The sequence below is a fragment of the Callithrix jacchus genome, chromosome 6 (assembly GCF_049354715.1).
Source record: "Callithrix jacchus isolate 240 chromosome 6, calJac240_pri, whole genome shotgun sequence".
Taxonomy (NCBI): domain Eukaryota; kingdom Metazoa; phylum Chordata; class Mammalia; order Primates; family Cebidae; genus Callithrix; species Callithrix jacchus.
Window position 1 is genome coordinate 80963521 of NC_133507.1, and position 21477 is coordinate 80984997.

The following is a 21477-nucleotide window of genomic DNA, read 5'->3' on the forward strand; positions in this document are numbered from 1 at the left end:
AATTTATTTAATAAATTTTATGTGACATGGGAGCCTTCATAAGGAAATTGAGACCCTGAGAAATGGGTAAACCTGAGTATTTTTAGGCTAGGTTTGATAAAGAGCGAAGAGTTGTGGAGAAATGTGATAGGATAAAAAGAGTATAATGTGATGGGAATAAATTGGGGAGAACTTAGAAAGGTCTGTTGGTTCAGATTCTGCACCATGAATATCTTAGTCCATTTCGTGCGGCTACAACAGAATATTTGAGACTGGGCAACTTACAAACAATGTAAGTTTACTTGATTCATGATTCTCGAGGCTGAGAAGTTAAATATCAAGGATCTGGCATCTGGTGGGGCTCTTTTTGTTGCATCATCCCATGGAATAAGGTAGAAGGGAAGGAGAGTACATGTGAGAGAGTGAGAAGTGAAGGGGGCTAGAACTCATCATTTTCTTAGGAATGCATCCTTACAATAATCCACTCCCAAAATAATGGCATTAATTTATTCATAGTCACCTCTTAAAGATTCCACCTCTCAACACTGTTGCATGGGAGAAATAAGTTTTCAACACAGGAAATTTGGGGAACATATTCAACTCAAAACAGCGACCCTTCATCTTCAGAAATAAGGATGTTCCTTTTCTCCTGATATAGAGAAGCACCTCTTAGATGAGGGTCAATACTTTGCTTCAAAGGAAGGTCAGAAGGTCCTTCTTTAGTTTTTTGACCAGCTTCAGGGGAGAAGTATGGGGGCAGGTCAGACAGACCTTCCTGGTACTGAAGGAATTTTTCTTACATTTCTTCAGCCTAAAAGTTTCAGTATGCCAAAGTGCCATATTTTAGGTTAGTATATTCTGAGCCCCTCAACAGCATCTACACACATGTAACATGCAGCTGGGCTTAGTGTATTTGCATCTAACCTTGACTAATCAGAGAATTGTTCTTGATGCTCATGATGGTCAAAGCTAACATTTATTGAACCTTTTGCTGTGTGGTAATCACTGTGGTCAACATTTATATATGGTTCTCATAGTCACCCTAAGGCCCCATTATTATCCCAGATGAGAAAACTGATGCACAGAATGTTTTAATCATTTTCTTCCAATCACACTTCCGAATAGGTGATGGCACTGGGACTTGGAAATGAGCAATGTGGCTCTCAGGTCTGTGGCCACAGCACTCTATCCTGCTTAGTCATGTTCTCATGTCACACATAAATTCTATATGCTGTCCTGGTGTGATATGTTGTGAAGAAAATTGGAAGAGCTAGATTTGAATATTGGTGCCTTCAATAATCAGTTGACTCTGTAAATGTGGACAAGTCAGCCAGCCTAGATCTGTGTGCCTGTCTTGGTTAAATCATTGTTTTTCTGCTTACCTTATGAGGTTAATATGAGGATTGATGTTTCTCAAAGGACATATGTTTCTCAGTAGCATATGTGTAGTGCCTGATGTTTCTCAAAGCACTTTCACATGTTCTGAGAAACATCATATGCTTTGAGAAACAGCACTGATAAACAGCATATATGTAGTACCTGATGTTTCTCAAAGCATGTGAAAGTACTTCTGTTTATCAATATATATTTTGTTGCTGTATACCTTCTGCAGATTTCCTCATACCAGGATTACCTGCCTGGTCTGACTCCTTTGGTGAGTAGGGGCTTAATAGTATTTGGTATATGCATTTGATAAAAATGCTATTTGACCTCTTAGTTCTCATTCTTATATTTTGGGTTGTTGACATTAAAAATCTGAGAGCTCAGAATTTAGTCTCCTTCATAGAACTTCTCTTTCCTACTTTTTTTTTAAAAGAGCCTTTCTTATCTCACTCCTGAGCTAATATTTTTATCTTGTAGCCCATAGGAAGGTAGGACTTATAGAAAACTTGCAATGATTTCAGCAGCTTTTCAGAAGGGCTTTGAGTGAACAGTTAATCTCTTGAGAATGTGAAGTCATTTGTGGTGGAGAATCTTAACCTAGTGTTGAGTTGCAAATCCTGGAAAGTCCTGACTTAAGAAGATAGGGAGTTTTAAAAGAAAGCCAGTGAAATGCATCTGATTCTCCTTCTCCCTGTCCTGCCTTGGCCTGCAATGGTACTTGTTCCTTTAAGATGCTTTAATTGCTAATTGTCTGCTGTTTGTGAGGTTAGTTGAGCTCACCAGGGCGATGGAAGGCCTGACCTGACCAGACCTGAATTCATTGGCAAATTCTCAACTTTTTGAAAAATTATTGAGTTTTGGCTGAGATCACACCTGACTTTTTGAAGCATCTTGTTTTGATTTATTGTTTCTTTTGTTTACTTGTCAGATATTCCCGCCCACAACATGGATTTACAGAGTACAAGTGTTTTTTGCATGTTCAAAGCAAGTCAAGCTATCCTGAATGGTGCAACATATAGACATAAAATGATACTGTGAGGGGCATCCTTATGGATACATTTTGGTTCCTCTCCGATTGTTTCCCTGGGATGAATTCTTAGACATAGAATTACTCCACATGGGTACCAACTTAAAACATTTAAAACCACCAAACCAAAAAGAGAAGATACATATGAACAAATTGTATTTTCTTTTTTTTTTTTTAATTGAGACAGAGTCTCCCTCTATCACCAGGCTGAGACAGAGTCTCCCTCTATCACCAGGCTGGAATGCAGTAGCATGATTCCTTCTCACTGCAACTTCCATTTTCCAGTATCAAGCAATTCTCCTGCCTCAGCCTCCCAAGTACCTAGGACTACAGGCACACACTACCACACCCGGCTAATTTTTTGTATTTTTAGTAGACATGGGGTTTCACCATGTTGGCCAGGATGGTCTCAATCTCTTGACCTTGTGATCCACCTGCCTCGGCCTCCCAACGTGCTGTGATTACAGGCATGAGCTACCACTCTGGGCCGAATAGATTGTATTTTCTATATACTATACTGATTAACACTCCCACAAGTAGTATATGAGAATGTATAGCTCACTGAAAATTTATCAGTGTTCACTTACCCCATAAATATCTCTGGAGTTCTTATGATCTTCCAGGTTCAGACATTTTTCAGAAGTTTTCAAAAGCATGCCAGGTGATTTGAATTGTAGATAGCTGAGAACTACTGGTTTAGTAAATAGGAGAAAAGTATTCTCTTACTACCTCTTAGTGGTCTGAATCTTTCCTACTGTCCCCTTAAAATAGATCGCTCTCTAGGTCATTGGTGTGTTTTGCTACACAGGACATACTGTTCCTAATGAGCAGCCCCTTTATCAGTCTAACACTCTCTTGAGCCACAAATTTACAGTAATGCCTCTAGGCTTATTAATATAATCTTTTGACCATGCAAAGCTTTCCAATGTGCAGATAATTCTGCTGGATGATGTTAACTTTCAACTGAACAGAATCTCTTCTTGGCAAAGCACTTCACCAATTCTATCTCATTTAACTATTGTAGAGACCTTGGAATTCGACATTTTCATTCTATTTTTACAGAAAAAGGAAAAGGAACTCAAATAAGTAGCTTTTCTCCAAAGTTGTGCAACTCATAATCACATGTTAGGTGCTGACTCCGTGCAAGTCTTTTGACTTCAAGTTCAGTTTCCAATGCTGTGTTAGAACCTGTCTTTGGCTTTCTCTAGTTCTGCTGTTTTTTTAATACACAAATGGATCTGGCTACTGGATTGTTATTGAGGTTATTTTGTTTAGTGCCTGCCTTTCTCATGCTCATTTTCTTCTGTATATGCTCATCTGGGATTTTACATATTTACAGCAGTGTTTCTCAACTTTTTTTTTTTCATTATTGCTCCTCCTTTCCCAGGAGGAAAAATCTAATTTAATTTAAATTCTTTCTAAATTCTTCACCCCAGGTCTACAGAACATACATTTTCCCAGTATCACATTACACCTATTTTGAAAGTGACCACATAATTGGAAGTAAATCACTCTTCAGCATTTGCATAGCATTTCACAGACTTAAATGAAATATTGGTTGACTGTTTGTTTGTTATTTTCTTCCCTTATTCCTTCCTGTCTCTGCTGTTAGGCACAATTATTGGCATAAAAGAGGTTTTTAATGCCTATTTTTATATTGCATTCCAGCCTGGGCAATAGAACAAGACTCCTGTTCTCTCTCCCCCTTTCTCTTTCTCTTTCTCTTTCTTTCTTTCAAAAAAAATCTAATGAGAGAAAGTAAACATTAAAGCAATAAGAACAGATACTACACTTGATCTTAGCCAAAAGGCTGAGAAGGGAAGAAAAATTAAATATTAACGAATAAAATTTTGACAGGTAGGTTTGAGCTTTGGATGGTAATGTCTGATATTTTTGTTCTTCAACAATCAATTTTAATCTTCTTGGGAGTTCAGAAATGCTGTTAATGGACTTACCAATTTAGATGACTAACCATGGTTATCAAGGCAGAGAGGAGAGCTGTTTAACATACTGATGGATCATATAACCAACCATATGTTTGTAACTCATGGAACACATGACACCGACATTACTCTCAGCTCACACCAACTAATTCTTTATAAGGAAGCTGTGCTTCAGTGTGGATTACTAATTATTCAGAGATGCATCTGTATGATTAAACCACATGGAATTTCACATTTGCTTTTGTTTTCCATATATTTTATGGGTCATATAGATATCTCCACCTTTTACCCACTGCCTGCCTTTTCATTAAATGTGAGCTTTGAATAAGGTTTTTGTCTCCTGGTGGTCACAGCTCTGGGCTGAAATTTTAGATTCATTAGTTTCTGATTTGTGGCAGTTACCTACATTTTTACTTATAATTTTAGATAAAGAAATGCTGGCATGTTCACAGGCAGGAAAACACTGCATTGGTAGATAAGGGTCATTCCATGTTGGGCTTGACTGGTTGCCACCAACTCTGACATCTCTGACCTGTTGGCAGGGAAAGAATGTAAATGAGTGAGAATAAAGAGCCCCAGGTAGCTTCTGTTTGTTTTTACAAGAGAGCCAGATCTAGGTGATTTGGGAGAATGCCAGATATTATAAACACAGAGCCAGAGAAAAAGAACAAGGATGGCAAGAAGAGGCCAGGGACTGTGAGAGGTGCACTTGCAGGGAGTGGAGTCTGGCCCAGAGGAAGGTTATTATTCATTTCTGTGCATAGAATTTTTAAGATTAACTTGCTAATTTCTTTCCTGAAGTCAAGCAAGATTTTAAGTCATTTATCAGGGCTCATAGGGTACTATTTATAGAAGTCAGAATAAAAGTAAATGAACCATGAATGCTAACACGCATCTAGCAAATTTAATAAGATTTAAAAGTTGAATAAACTAATGGAGGCTGCACATTTTCTCCAGGGCCCCTTTACAAGTTTTAACTTTGTTCCCTTTCCCCCCACTTCATTTTACACACTGTCTTTTGTGGATTCTTTTAGCTTTAGCTTATAGAATACTGAAATGATTTAAAAGCCTGCCTTTAGAGGATATTTCATTTTTAGTTAAACATTTACATGATGATGACTTCCTGTCACCTGCTGAAAAAAAAGGTTTTTTTGCAAGAGCTAGACTTTCAATGAGGATAAAGGAGATTGTATGAATGATCTGTTGTTGCATAACAAACTGCCACAAGTAAAACAACAAATATTTATTATCTTAAATTTTGTATGGCTTGGGTGGGCCCTCTGCTTCAGGGTCTCTTACAAGGCTGCAATCACTTGTTAGCCAGGACAGGGATTTTATCTGAAGTCTCGACTGGGAAAGATCCACTTCCGTGCTCCTGTGGTTGTTGCATAATCCAGTTTGCTGAAGGCTTTGGACTGAGGGCCTCAGTTCCTAACTACTTTGGAGGCCACCCTCAGTCCCTGGTTATATGGACCTTCTTAACATGGGAACTTGCTTCCTCAAAGCCACCAAGAGATACAGTCTGCTGGAAAGACATCCACCACCTTTGCCATATCTTATTGGTTAGGGAGTCACTAGGCCAGCCCACACTAAAGGGTGGGAGATTACACAAACACATTAACGCCAGATTGAGGAGCACCTTAGGATCCTAGGCCAAGGAGATAATGTGATCGTAAGTTCTTTGAGGGAAGAGAACTTTTTTTTATACTTAAAATATTTACAAAACCTTTGTGAGGTGGTAGCTAGCACTTTGTGCTGAACTGGATTGTGCAGCCCTGGGATAGCACTGGACAGGGCACGAGCGACCAACCTCCCTGTTAGTAAATGCACATAGAGAGCAGCCTCCTTGAGCATTCTCAAGCAAAAGAAAGAAGAGGCCTCAGAGCTCTGGCAAAACAATGGCAGAAAACACATCCTTATCTTTTCCATCGCATTTTCAAAGTTGTGTTAGAGGAAAAGGAATATATTCTGGTTCTGGAGATTTTCAGTTTTCTTTTTATCTCATTAATTCCCTGCCGGGTGCTCCAGGACAAGATATCAAAAACCCTTTTTTGAATGGGAGGTACTGTGAATATAAATAGAAAAAATACACCATCTTTTTCCTTAAAGAGCTTTCAGTCTTATGGAAGAGACATAGATGGAAGTGGATAATTAGCAAATGTCATCAAAAGGCCTGAGAAAAAGTTATGCAAAAGCTACTGTGTGTGCACAGAGGCTGTAAACCTAATCTCAAGTTGCAGGTGCGTGAGTATTGGACAACATTCAAGGAAGGCTTTCTGGAAGAGGTGACACAGAGTTAAATTAGTTGGACTTAGACTTTGAAGAAATGAAGGCAGGTTTTGCTGGGAGGGGTTGAAGTATTATGTATAAAGGCTCAGAAGCAGGAGAGCATTTGGGACCTCATGAAACTGCAAGTTGTCCTGTATGGATGGAGTTTAGGGATCTTCTTGGGAAGTGGTAAAAAAATGAGGCTGGAGTTGGGTGTGATAATGCATGAAATCCCAGCTATTCAGGAGGCTGAGGCAGGAGGATTGCTTGAGCCCAGGAGTCAGAGGCTTCAGTGAGCTATGACTACACTACTGCACTCCAGCCTGGGTGACAGAGTGAGGGCCTGTCTCTACAAATAAAAAATAAAAAGATGAGGCTGCAAGGTAGGCAGGAATAAAATGATCATCAGAGTTTTTGGATGTTGTTCCAAGGATTTTGGACTTTATCTTAAAAGAATTAGGGGATAATCCATCAGATTCTGCTTTAGAAGTAGAGAAGGATTAAAGGAGTGTTAAGAGACAATAAGACCAAATAGGATGCAGGTGAAGGGAGAGGGGGTCTGAAATGCAATGAAGTCAGAGGGAGAGGAAATGGTGAATTTGAGATCCTAAGGATGCAGAATCATCAAGACAGGGTGATGGCATTGGTTGTGGAGGGGGAAGTGAGGAAGAAGGAAATCTTGACTCAGATTTCTTATTACAGTGACTGGTAGACGGTGGGGTAACTCGCCAGTTTATGAAACATTGGGAAAATGATATGTTTGAGTTCTGTTTTGGAATTATTCATTATATGGGTTTGTAGGAATCTGAGCAGAGATGAGCAGTGTTTCAGGGCATCCAGATATGGAGCTCAGGTGAATGTGGAGGAGACCACCAAGGGAGAGTATGCAGACCCAAAGGAGAAAAAGAACGAAGGGTAAGCGCCTGTGACATCTGCAGTTAGGGGGAAGAAGACACCGTAAAAGAGCGGGAGAAATGAGTGGTGTGATAGTCCAAGTTCCCCGGGTTACAGGCCACAGAAGCCAACACAAGCTGGCTCAAGCAAAAACACACTTTTAAGAATTCAGGATATCCAAGGTGCTAAATGTTCTGGAACTAGGACGCAGAAAGTCTCCAGGAGCACAGCGGGCACTCTGTCACACTAAGGTCCTCATATCCCAGCAAAGCTGTTTCCTTTTTCTGTCTAAACACAATCTTCCTCCATTGCTCTGTGCAGGTGACAAACCCACAGCTCCTCCCCAGATAATGAGGTCACCCATCCAATTGACTGCCTTTTGACCTCAACTCCAGTTTTCTGGGAGAGTTAGTCTAGTGTTTTGTCCCATGGTGCCAATGGTGTCATGCAGTACAAATGTGGCTAATGAGGACCCACCCTGGCTGTAGTCAGCCCTTAGAGAAAGAAGGATGTAGTTAGAATCATAAATACCGTGGGCAGCCGAAATGGTAAGAAGACAACGGTAGGAAGAGGGGATCAAGAAAGCCAGACCAAGGGAGAGATTCAAAGAGGAGGGAGGAAGTGGTCCACTGTGCTAGATGCCGCTGACCTAACAGAAGGATTGAATTTAGGAAGAATTCACAGTCAAGCTACTTACTACTTGAGTAGCTAAGTCTGTGAAAGTAAGTGGGAAATTACTGGTTTTCATTTAGATGGGTAAGGTGTAAGTAAGCTTCTGTGGGGGAAGAAGAGGAATAGGCATTAAATTGGGGGAATAGGCAATACAGCTGGAGGGCATAACTGATGAATGAGATTCCCGAGGAAGCAGGAAGGAACACAGGTGGAGGGATTAGCAGCAGATGAGAATGGGCCATAGCTCTCACCGGCGCAGGAAAGTGGGGGGTGCAGATGTAGATAATTTGGAGGGTGGGATGCTAAGAAATTAAGTCCAGATTCTGGTGACAGGAATTATTTACTCTTTACAAACCCCTAAGTTCTTCTCTTGCTCCTTAAATGGATTGAATAAATGCTGAGAAGAGCAATTTAAAGGTCTTTGCCAACAAAAGAATCTGGTATTTCGTATACTGGTGAATTGACAGAGAGAGCTTAGGCCAGGCCAGGACTCCTTATAGGAGCCCCCAGTTGGGCCCAGTGGCCCTGTCTGAAGTAAATGACCCTGTGTTCCTGCTGTGGTCTGTGTTCCCCCAGTATCCACATGTTGAAACTTAATTTCCAGTGTGATAGTATGAAGAGGTAGAGTCTGTAGGAGGTGATTTAGTCATGAGGGTGGAGCCTGGGATGAATGACCTTATATGAGAAGCCTGAGGGTGCTGTTCATCCCTATCCCCCACCATCTCTTTTACCTTGTGAGGATGCAGCAACAAGGCACCGTGCTGGAAGCAGAGAACAGCCCTCAACAGACACGGAATCTGCTGGTGCCTTGATCTTGGAATTCCCACCATCTAGAACTGTGAGCAGTACATTTCTGTTTCTTATTAATAAATTACCCAGTCTGTGGTATGTTTTTATAGCAGAACAAACAGACTCAGACAATTTCTAAGTGTCCAAGGGCATCCTATGAGAAGCAAACACAAAATATGAATGTATCACTCCGGCCTGGGCAACAGTGAGACCCTGTCCCTACACATAGATAGATAGATAGATAGATAGATAGATAGATAGATAGATAGATAGATAGATAGATAGCTGGGCATGGTGGTGTGCACCTGTAGTCCCAGTTACTCGGGGGCTAAAGCAGGAGAATTGCTTGAGCCTAGGAGTTGGAAGTTACATAAGTGAACTATGATTACTGCACTGCACTCTGGCCTAGACAACAGAGTGAGACCCTGTCTCTTAAAAATAATGAATGTAGCTAATGACAATTGTACAAGAATTAGAAAATGTAGACTTTGTCTTTCTCCTATATTCTCGCCATGGCTTTTCTCTCCTCACTGAGGCTTTTTTTTTTGTTTTTAAAGTGACAGTATCCCCAGATCCCACTCTTGCCCGGGCTGGAGAGCAGGGGGAAGAGACTATGGCTCACTGCAGCCTTGACCTCTCAGTCCCAGGTGATTGAGGCTGACTCTTGGTTGCATCAATGGTATAGGGCTGGGATCCTGTGCAAGATGGCCTTGCTCCCAAGTTTGTCAACTGTCATTGGCAAAGAACATAACTGAGGATGTCTGGCCCTAACTGGACTCATCCTCCCATCCACCGCTTCATTTACTAGAAAACCTGTAAGCTTTTCTTCTATGCATCTGTAGCCCAGCTAAGTGAGAATTACTAGCATAGGATTCAAGAAAAATTTAGGTTTAATAACAAAGAGAAAGAGGACTTATATATCATTAAATATTCTAAATCAATATTTTTCCTCTAAGAAATTTTTGGGTTTAGTTTATCAAAAAGAGGATATGATGATGGTGATTTTATCCAAGTTAATTTATTATTTTCAGTTTTCTCCTATCCTCGCAATATTTCAAAGGGAAGAAGTGAGAAGCTTTTTTTATTTTTATTTTTTTGTATTTAGGAGCAAAAACCATGATTTGTGGGAATGCTTTCATGATAATAGTCACCAGTGTTTTTTGAGTGCCTCACATGTGTCTGGAATCGTGTCATTAGAATCTGTGCCTGGCACTTAGCAGGCATCAGAAGGCACGGGTCTGCTGATGTACTTAACTAGTGTTTAATGTGCTACCAGAGGATGTGAGGACAGACTTTCTAGTACCAGGGAGGCTCCGTGAGAGTAGCTTCATCAAATCTGCCAGGCTTTGCTGGAGTGTCCATAGTACTCCTAGTTAATCCTGATTTTAGGCCTAGAAATTCTCTGCTTGATCTGAGTGAGGGGTATTAGATCTCTGAGAGAGCAAAAACAAGTCTTTAGGCCCTTCCACCTGCCCCTCCACAGAGGCACCAGAAATTCCAAAGGAAATGATGGCTTTTTGGGCTTCAGGTGGTGGAATAACTCATCGGAGAGCTGAGGCATTCCAGAGATTTGCTTCCCTGAGATATTTATTTGAATAGCCCCTTATTCTGGACAGAAGGACAAAATTAAGGAAGTGCCTTGAAAACAGAGATTTGTCAGCCTTCCTGGGTGAATAGAATGTTCAGTGGGTGCAGGTAAGGATTTATCAGATGTTGAGCTGTGCCACCTCCCACACCACACCACCGCACACAGCCCATCCTCATTAATTCCTAATACTTGCAATACACCTCTTTCGGTAAGACCTTACACCTGATAAAGTCGTGTTCCTCTCAAGACTGTAACCATATGCTTTGCTCATGCTATTGTATTTTTGTCACTTTGAAGTCCCTGTTTGAATTTAAAGAATGCTTTCTTTGACTAAATTTCCCTAGCAGAATATCCAGATTGGTTCAAAGCCCGTGAGTAGAGACAGTAGTTCCTGTGTTGTCTTAAATACTAAGGGACACCTTCATCTGGAGTGTTGGGTGCATTTCATACTTTCTTTTTAATTAACAAACTGTTTTGGGAATTGAGACATTTGATTTTAGATGACTCCAGAATTTCACATTTTTTTTTATTGCATTTTAGGTTTTGGGGTACATGTGAAGAACATGCAAGATTGTTGCATAGGTACACACATGGCAGTGTGATTTGCTGCCTTCCTCCCCATCACCTGTATCTGGCATTTCTCCTCATGCTATCTCTCCCCAACTCCCCACCCCCCGCTATCCCTCCCCTATTTCCCCCCAACAGACCCCAGTGTGTGATGCTCCCCTCCCTCTGTCCATGTGTTCTCATTGTTCAACACCCGCCTATGAGTGAGAACATGCAGTGTTTGATTTTCTGTTCTTGTGTCAGTTTGCTGAGAATGATGGTTTCCAGGCTCATCCATGTCCCTACAAAGGACACGAACTCATTGTTTTTGATGGCTGCATAATATTCCATTGTGTATATGTGCCACATTTTCCCTGTCCAGTCTATCATTCTTAACGCTGGTCTAATCAACTTGCAAGAACATTAGAAGAATTTGGTTTATTTTTTAAAAAATTGATCTCTATGAGCCCATGTATATGATGATCAAGAGAAGACAATACTAAGTCATTGTAATAAAGGCTGGAATAGTAGTTTCCTCTGAAGAGGGTAGGAATGGGACAGGGCATGAGCTTTCTAGAATCCTGGAAGTGTTTATAACTTGCTCCAGATGTGAGTTACACAGGAGCATACAAATGTAAAAATTCACAGAGCTTTATTTACATCAGTGAGCAAGAACACAAAAATTTTCATCTAGGGGTTGATCCCATCATTCCTTCCATTTGCAGGCTTCATTGTAGGTCCTCAGTGTAGACCTTTATGGGGTTTTAAGATCCTGTAAAGAGTTACAGGATCAGATTTGTGCTTTGAGGAGCTATCTCTGGTTGTTGCTAGAGAAAGGTTTGGAGAGGACTGAGTGAAAGCAGTGGCCATGGCTGGGAGGCTCATGCTGTGGTCAGCAAGAGAGAGCAGGCCCTTGACTAGAGTGAAGGCAAGGGGCTTTATCGGGTACAGGAGAAGGTGTTGAGGGTGATTCCCAGGAGTCCTACAGGAGTGGAGGGAATGGCCATTACCTGGAGATCAAGAATTCAACTGCAGATGTGTTTAGTTTCTAATGCCAGTGAGCCACCCTTGAAGATGACAAGTAGGTAATTAAGTAGGTGAGTCTGGAGTCAGAAAATTGGTCTGGGATGAAGTTATACATTTGGAAGTTGCTAGCATGGTATTTAAAGCAATGGGAATGCATGAAATCACTTTGGGAGAGAGCACAAAGTAGGAAAGAAAGGGGTTCCAGGACTGTATCCTGAGAAATTGCCACATTTAGAGGTCAGGTAAGGGAGAATCAGAATAGGAGGCTGAAAAGGAGTGAAAGGGGAGTCCAAGGACAGCAAGGAGACTAAGCTATCCTGGTGTCCATGGGAAGAGTGCTTCAAGAAGTAGAGAGTGGTCTACTGTTGTGAATGCTGCTGAGCAGTCAGGTAAGTGGGGGACTGACTCTCAGTTGGATTTCACAGAATGGAGGCCACTGGTCATCTCAGCAAGAATGGCTTATGTGGAGGTGTGCTGGTAGAAGCCACACTGCAGTGAAACAAAGCTGTAGATTTTTTTCTTGCAGGTTATTTGTGCTTTAGTCATATATACAAAATACCAATCCTTTGTGTAACATTTAATTGTGTAAGCTTAATTCTGTTGTAATGTACAGGGATTGATTGAAATCTAGTTTCTTTAGCTGTTTTAGTGAAAGAAATTGAATATAGAAAATTCCTGTGGGAAACTACTTTTGAGGCTTTGTATTTACTCTGTTGGATTTTTAAAGAGGTCATTTTATGGTCCATTCCTGCCCCCATACAGGAATGAACTGCATGATACTTGATTCATATTGCTTTAAAGGGTAAAATATTGAGGGAACTTCTTGGGAAATGTACAATTTCTCTAGCTGATACTGAGGCTAAGTATCCCTGGAGGCTAAATGGCCAGCATCTTTTCTTGAACTTATGGAAATCCAAACAACGGAACAATACCAGAGCAGGGAGGGCTCACATCACTTCAAAAGTCAAGCACATAGTTTTGTTGACTAAAATACATAGACTGAGAAAAAAGGAAAACAAAGGAAACAAGTCTCCATTATGTTCAGGTCTGGAGTGTGAGGAGTGTTTTGTGAATACGATGCATCTTATGGCTTTGTGTTTGATGTTAACTCAGTGTTTAGTCAAGGTAGAAAAGTAGAGTTGATGTGTGACTTTCTTACATCCTGGGACATAGTGACATCTAGCCCTGGATCCTGGTGCTCCATGATTCTGGGAATGAAGACTACAATTTGAGTAGGTTCTAGATAGAGCCTAGCAAGTAGTAGGTGCCAGAGTGATATTGTATTGAATAATGTTACACTGAAGGGAAATCTGCCCATGACAGTCTCCCTTCTCTTTTTTTTGCTGAGTCTTAGGCTCTTAAGAGAAATGTTCTGCATTAATTTTCTTCTTCCTGCACTGAGATTCTGCTGAGAATTGGAAGGTCCAATCCATAAGTTTCTCTATGCTGGTATCAAGAGGGAGGGTGAACATCCTACTTCACAGGAAGAAAGCACATGTTAGGCTTTTACTATAGATGCTTAATATTTTCAGGATGAAATTTGATTTTACAGCATAGTCATATTTATGTAATATGATACAATTATAAGAAAAAATAGTGGTTTGGTTTAGTTTGGTTTTGCATGCAAGAATATGTGCTGGGATGAGCAGGAAAGAAAGCAGTGATGGAAACAACTTCACTCCCACTGTTTGCAGAGCTTGTCTGTTTCTGGCAGGAAGTCAGGGTTTCAGAGGAGAGGGGATGTCCAGTTTGGTCCAGGTGATGTTCAATCTTCAAGAATCTAGATAGACTTAGGGGTTGTCCATGATTGATCAGAAGAGCTGTTTCACGGACCTCAGGGTTTGTTTCAGGTTACAGTTACATTGCCTTTGTATATTTTTCTTAGATGCAGTTGGAAGTATGAGTGGATTTATTTTGAAGGTAGACAAGCCAGGATTTACCTTGATTTATTGAGTATTTTTCATCAGCACAAATGAACCCAATAAGTAAGTGCCCATGAGTGGCACTGTGATTTTTGATATACAGTTGGTATCAAACTAATTATAATGGGTCTTGGCAAGATGAAGTCATGAAACTGTGAGAGGTAGATGGGGTGTGAGTGGGAAACACTTGAGAGCTTTCTTTTCCTCTGAAGGAATGATGGTGATGATGATGCCTGCTGTTTATTGAATGGGCACATATGTGGTCCTGCCCTCTGTCTTGGCATGATGAAAATGAAACTCGGAAAGTTCTTATGTGTTCTTTGACCCTGCAATCCCAATGGTCTAAAAATAAGATTTAGAAAATACTTTTCCTAAAGAGAATCAGAAACATGTTTGGGGTCCTCCCAGCAATTTTCTGTTTGTATATTCTTGTTTCTCTGTTTCTTCTACCATGCTTTCTTGTGGGCCCATTGCTATAATTGTTAGCATGACGTTTGAAATTCCCTCCCAAGTGCTACAAAGAGACCGTGTTGTTATTATTGCTGTTGTTATTTGTGTTATTGCTGTGATTGCAGAGAGGCAAGGAACTGGGCTTGACAGGTGGAAGGGGGAATTCCAACAAGAGAGTGTGTCTGGGATGCTAGGAAGCTTGAGGACCGGGATACTGAGAGAGCTAGACAGGATGTGACTAACGAGAACAATGCCATCAATATGCAAAGCATACAGAATTGGGAGTCTGGTTCCAAAAATGCTACCCCTGCAAAATTACAATAGCAGCATTTTCTTAGTACATAAGCCAAGTGTTATTTTAGCCTGAGAGGAGGCAGCTGAATTGGAGATAGTGAACGCACCTAAACAAATGTGGCCTGGGATGAAGCTGCAAAAACACAGAAGGGTTGCATGCTGGCATGGAAACTGCTTTAGAGCTGAAAAAACAGAAGCTGAAGTTGAACAGTGTCAGCCCAGGATGTGTGGTTTACCCTGGGTCTGTTTTGGAGGCCTTGGGAAAACAGCTCTGCAGATTAATTCCCCAGATTTGCAGTCTAAAACTGGTACAAAAGAAACAGTTCTGTCTAACTTGGCAAGATTGAAGAGCTTTCTGGTAGTTAACTTGCACTGTGCATATCTATTTGTATGCCCTGCATTTCATCTGAATACTATTAAAATAAATGGAGACAGAAGTCCCTCACCCACCCTATTCCAACCCCAGGATATATATTTTTCCATTGCCTTCTGAACTCTGCTCAGTAGGGGGGTCTTCCTAGTTTGGAAAAACTACTGCTTGAGTGTTCTAGTGGACGGGATAAAGAACAAAGTCAAATAAACCTAATCTTCCATCTGTAACATGCTATTAATAATACCCACTTCATAGGGTTGTTGTGAGAATTAAATGCAATTAATAATATTGTAATTTAATATAAAATTTATTATTAGATGCCATACATGTATAGAAGATCTAATAAAAATATATTACTGGGTATTCATTTGGTCTTACCCACTATTTCACTGTCTTTTTGTTTTGTTTTTATTTTTATTTTTATTATACTTTAAATTCTGGGGTACATGAGCAGAAGGTGCAGAGTTGTTACATAGGTATACACATGCCATGTTGGTTTGCTGCATCCATCACCCCGTCATCTATATTAGGTATTTCTCCTAATGCTATCCCTCCCCTATCTCCCTACCCCGCAACAGGCCCCAGTGTATGATGTTCCCCTCCCTGTGTCCATGTATTCTCATTGTTCAACATCCACTTATGAGTGAGAACTTGCGGTGTTTGGTTTTCTGTTCTTATGTCAGTTTGCTGAGAATGATGGTTTCCCGCTTTATCCATGTTCCTGCAAAGGACACAAACTCATCATTTTTTATGGCTACATAGTATTCCATGTGCCACATTTTCTTTAGTCTATCATTGATGGGCATTTGGGTTGGTTCCTTGTCTTTGCTATTGTGAACAGTACTGCAATAAATATACTTGTGCATGTGTCTTTATAGTAGAATGATTTATAATCCTTTGGGTATATACCCAGTAATGGGATTTCTTGGTCAAATGGTATTTCTATTTCTAGATCTTTGAGGAATTGCCACACTGTCTTCCACAATGGTTGAACTGATGTACATTCCCACCAACAGTGTACAAATGTTCCTATTTCTCCACATCCTCTCCAGCATCTGTTGTCTCCTGATTTTTTAATGATCGCCATTCTAACTGGTGTGAGATGGTATCTCATTGTGGTTTTGATTTGCATTTCTGGGAAAAGGATATCAACAGACACTTTTCACTGTCTTTATATGCAATTTCTCATTTGGGATAAGCAACTTAATCCAGGGGACATGTAAATCTTCTAAAGTGTAGAAAGAGTTGAAATCCTCAGAACTGATGGAAAAGCTCACATGTAACCCTTGCTACTGTTCCCTAATTTGGATCTGGCATTTAATTAAATTTACTTTCTTAAATATGGAGCAATTCAAAGCTCACATGTTCTTTTCTCCTGGTTTCATATAAACTGTCCACAGTGCAGTCACCGAACCTTTGCATCTCCTTTGTTACCGGGACCAGGAGATAGCATAAAATCAGACTTCGGCTCTATAAGGTTATACATGTATGAGCCATCTCACTATAGGACTCCACTGTCTTACCCAGGGTCTGTACTATTGCTAAGAAAATTGATGACCCCTGGTTCTGAACTTTGTCTAACAGCAAAGTACTTTGAATAGGCAAGTGGTTTTTTGTGGTGAAGTAGATGACTCTTTTCTTTTTTGTTTGTGGAAACATGCTGAGTGATGTTGTCTCTCAGATTTGTGGGCAGGTTTTGTTGCAAGAAGACTGCAGGAATCTGTCTGGCTTAATCACTGGAAAAAAAACACAGTTGCCAAGCAGGTCCCAGGTTGAAGTGGGCACTGTGCACAGGAGTTGCTTTATCAGACTTTAAGGGATGCTGTGAGAGGCAAGAGCGCTTCTCCAAGATGTAGGCTCTAGCCTTGAAGGCACAGTGGCTCACAGGCCCAGTAATAATGTGAGCATAAAAAAGCAAAGCAAAGGAAACTGTTAGGGCCCCTCTAATCCTTCCAGTCTATATCTGTGTTTGCTGGCTTTATCATTACTCTTGCCCTGGAGCCTCCTGCAGGCCTCATGTGTATTTATCGCAAATATACTATCTCCAATGTGCCAGGCATGAGGCCAGGCCCTGGGGAACCAGTAATGAGACATAGTTCCTATCTATATGTTGTCTCTTCTTTTTTCTATGTACCTCCTAAAGCTGGAGATGCTGTTTTACCCATTCTTGGAAAGACTTTCCTAGCTATATGTAACTCATAGTAAGAACAAGGGAGCATCTATGATCATATATAGAGAGAGAGAGTGGAGACAGGGTTTCACTCTGTAACCCAGTCTGGAATGCAGTAGCATGATCACAGCTTGCTGCAGCCTCAACCTTCCCTGGCTCAGGTGATCCTCCCACCTCAGCCTCCTGAGTAGCTGGGATTACAGGCACCTGCCACCACGCCCAGCTAGTTTTTTGCATTTTTTGTAGAGACAGGGTTTCAGCATGTTGCCCAGGCTGGTCTTGAACTCCTTGGCTCAAGCTATCCACCTGCCCTGGCCTCCCAAAGTGCTAGGATTACAGGCATGAGACATTGTACTCAGCCTGATTAAACTTTTAAGTGTACTTGTTCCATCATTTCATGTTAATTTTCTTGTTTTTAAGTGGTCAGTTTGGCAGCAATATTTTAACTTATTCTAATAGTCATTAATTTATTGACAAATATTTTTGGATGTATTTTACCTGTAAGGCACGATGTGGTTCATGTTTTCGATGAATCGCTATTTTCATTTGCACAGGTCTTTTAAGTGAGAGTTTGCAGAAGGTGAAAGGGGAGTCTTGCACTCAGAGATTTGCCTTGTACTTAATGAGCCAGCCACCTTGTGTCTTCCCCTCCTGTAACATAGCCCCTCGGCTCACCCTACAACTGCCACATGAAACCTCTCATGAAACCCACAGGGTCAATATCTCTCAAGTACTCTTTTCCTCCACTTCTGGGGTGTTATCTTGCAATGCACTCCTTACTGCCCCATCCTGGAATCTTGTGCCTATATCCTTGTTTTCTCTACAGTGTTTAGCCAAGGACCTTGACCAGAATATAGATCACAAAAAGTACTGGTTGTGTAAGTTATTATTTGACAGAGAGTGGTTGATTATATTTGAGGATGCCAAGAATTAGCAAACATTTTTTCTGATCATCTCAGGCTATTTGAAGAAGCTATGCATTCACCAAATTGAAACCTGCACTCTAAATAACTCTTCAGCACTATATAAACCTAAGTTTATGTTGGTTCAATTAGGCAGGAGGGTTGTGCATCTGTGGTATAGGAGCCCCCTCAAATAGAGGCCAGAGAAAACCAGCATTTATGGTGCAGCTGGTTTTGGTATCATATGAGTAGCTTTAAATTGGGAGTCAGGAGAACTGGAAGACTTGAGCCCAAGAGGCAGAGGAAGGTAGTTGAAGCAGAGATAGCTCAGAGACCACTAGGACCTGTGCATCAGCACCTGCCTCAGGTCTTTATGGGCACAACTGCTAAACCTTGGGAAGCCTGTGAGGTTTGCAAACCACTTACCTTAAATGTTTAATGCTTAAATTTTGAGAGAAAAATTTTAAAAGGGTACTAAAGGATGCTCAATACCTGGAGTAGGATAGACCTTCATTTTACAATTGATATTTGGAAAAAATTCTGGATGGGTTCATATTAGATTCAATCAAAATCAGCAGTGGAAGAATTTATTCTCATGATCATGATTGAACTTACCTTGGGTGGGTGCTTCAGTTCTGTGCCTTCGTGTCAGGAAAGGCTGTGGACTGGAAGGAGCCCTGAGCTCAGCTCTATTTTGTGTCGGCCATGCTCCTTCAGAACCACAGAATAAGGCAAGGAATAGATGTCTGAAATCATTCACAGCTAATAGCTGTGGTTCTATCATTTAGTTCATTAATCCAACAAATGTTTATCAAGCATTACCTACTAAGTGCCAGGCATCGTCCTATGTGCTAGTTTACAGCAGTGAACAAACAGAATCCCTACCCTTAAGAAACTTCAATCTGCAGCATGGGTGAGATGGACCGTGAGCAAAATAAATTAGTAAACAGCAGTAGATATTACTGGAAGGTGAGAAGGAAGTACTATAGAGAACTCCCTCGAAATAGAGCAGAGGGATGGGGAGGATTTGCAGTTTTTAATAAGGAAGGCTTCATTGAGAAGGTGACCTAATAAAAACTGGATGGAGGTAAGGAAGCAAATGCCATGGATCTCTGGGAAATCTTCCTGACAGAGGAAAGAGCACATGCAAATGCCCTGAGGCAGAAGCTTGTTGACAAGTTTGATAAATAGCAAGTAGTGAAATGATCCTGAATAGGAGGTAAGGTCAGAAAGAGGGTGGCTGGGGGCGTTTTTGATTATGTAGTGTCTTGAAGGCCTTTGTTATACTTCTAGGTTTTACTCTGAGTGAGGAAGAAAGCCATAGGGGGGTTCTAAGCAGAGGGAAGATGCAACATAACTTATCTTTTAAAAGAATCACTCTATGTACATGCTAAAATGAGGCTATCGAGGTGAAGCAGGGCACCCAGGTGGGAGGTCATTGCAATATCAATAAGCATTGATGGAGGTGGTAAAGTGGTGATCCATTTGGAAGATTTGCAGTTGGTAAGTTGTGAGTCTGGGACAAAGTATAGAGTCAAGGATAGTCCAAGCATTTTTGCCAGAACAACTAGAAATATGGGAGTTGCCATTAACTCAGGCAGGGTACCCTGTGACCATAACAGATGTTTGGAGACTGATCAATTATTCTGTTTTGGACATTTTAAGTTTTCTAAGAGCATGAGACCTCCAGGAGGAAATGTTGGGTAGACAGCTGGATACAGAAGTGTGCAACTCAAGGAAGACACCTGGGATAAAAATACATATTTGAGAGACGTATGCATATGGATGGTATTTAAAGCCGTCAGCCTGGATGAGCACACCAAGGTTTGAGTGAGAAAGAAGGTATTGAATGAAGGGTTTAAGGACTGACCTTTGGGGTATTCCATTTTGAGTCTGGGACACAAGAAAATAGCAAAGGAAGGTGAGAAAAAGCAACCATTAAAAAAGAAGAAAACGGCACAGAGAGGAGTTCCAGAAGCCAACTGAAGAAGAGGATATGAAGATGTGATCTGTTGTGTCAAATGCTGTAAATAAGATGATAGCTGAGAACCGAGCAGTAGATTCAGCACGCTGGACGTCATTGGTGGGCTCGAGGAGGATTGTTTGGGTGGTGTGGTGGGGCAGATGCTTTTTGGAGGAGTTGAAAACAAAACAGAAGAAGAGAAACTGGAGAGAAGTGTAAAGACTCTTGAAGATTTCTGCTGCAAAAGGAAGAGAAGAAAAGAATAGTCTGGTACCCTGTAGGGGAACTGCAGTCAAGAGGATTTTGTTTTGTTGTTTGATTTGGTTTTTGCTTTGAGAGGGGCAAAACAACAGTATGAAGGTTTGCTGGTGGTACTGATTTAGTGGAGAGCAAAAATGATATGGGGGGAGAATGGCTACTGGGTTGCTGAGTAGGGAGGAAGAGATGGGGTCTGTTGACGAGGTGGCCCTGTTGTAGGAATGTAGTTCATCCTCTGTAACAGGAGGGAGGCAGAGTGTATGGGCAAGATTCTTACAGTAGATAGAGGTGGTGGTGAAACCATGTGGAAGTTCTTTTGTGACTTCTTCAGATTTTTTAGTGAAGTCAGAAAACATATAACCAACAAAGAGTGATGCTTGGGTAGAAAATGATAGAAGTTTGAAGAAAGAAAAGGAAGACAGACCATTGTTATCAAAGAGAATGAGCATAAGTGGACTAATGTCTAATACTGCAGACTAAGTTATAATGGTAGTGGTAGATTTTTATTAACCTACACTTTCAGTGCTTTTCCATTTTCCAAGTGCTTTCTCATATGTTGGTTGCCCCAACAGCCCTGTGAAGTTGGCAGAGTTTGTTGTTCTAAAATCACACAGCTTGAAGTCAAAGTGTGGATCTCAAACCCAGGTCATCTGAGTTGCAGTATAGAATTCTTTCCTTCTGTTAAATTTCCATTTTTAAACGACTGTTAATTCGTGATGATTTTCAGGTCTGAATGTACCCATAGGATCTCTTTTTCCCCTTATGTGTTTTATTGCTCTGAGTAGACCTAGAGAGAAAAGATCAGATTAAGTATTTTTTGTTCATTACTATTAAATGTTGAGTTTCACCATTTTTCAGTTATAGTCCAGTGTATAGCAAATTTTAATGAGGAGAAAGTCCTTGAGGAGCTTAAAAATGAAATCTTTTTAATAGGAAAAAATAACCTTGTTAATGGAAGTTTTGGTTGCTTTCCAGTCCATAAATAGATTTTTAGAAATACATTAATTAACATGAGAAGTTATCATTTCCT

General features: G+C 40.8%; 1 protein-coding gene and 1 non-coding gene across 2 annotated transcripts in view; one reads left to right on the forward strand and one right to left on the reverse strand.

Moving 5' to 3' along the window:
* The window catches only part of LYPD6 (LY6/PLAUR domain containing 6), a 142950-nt gene that overhangs the window by 33600 nt on the left and 87873 nt on the right, over positions 1–21477 (forward strand). The window lies entirely within an intron of this gene.
* On the reverse strand, positions 4016–4211 carry LOC118155205 (U2 spliceosomal RNA). The gene has a single exon (XR_004745414.2). It is a non-coding gene; the product is annotated as a U2 spliceosomal RNA (small nuclear RNA).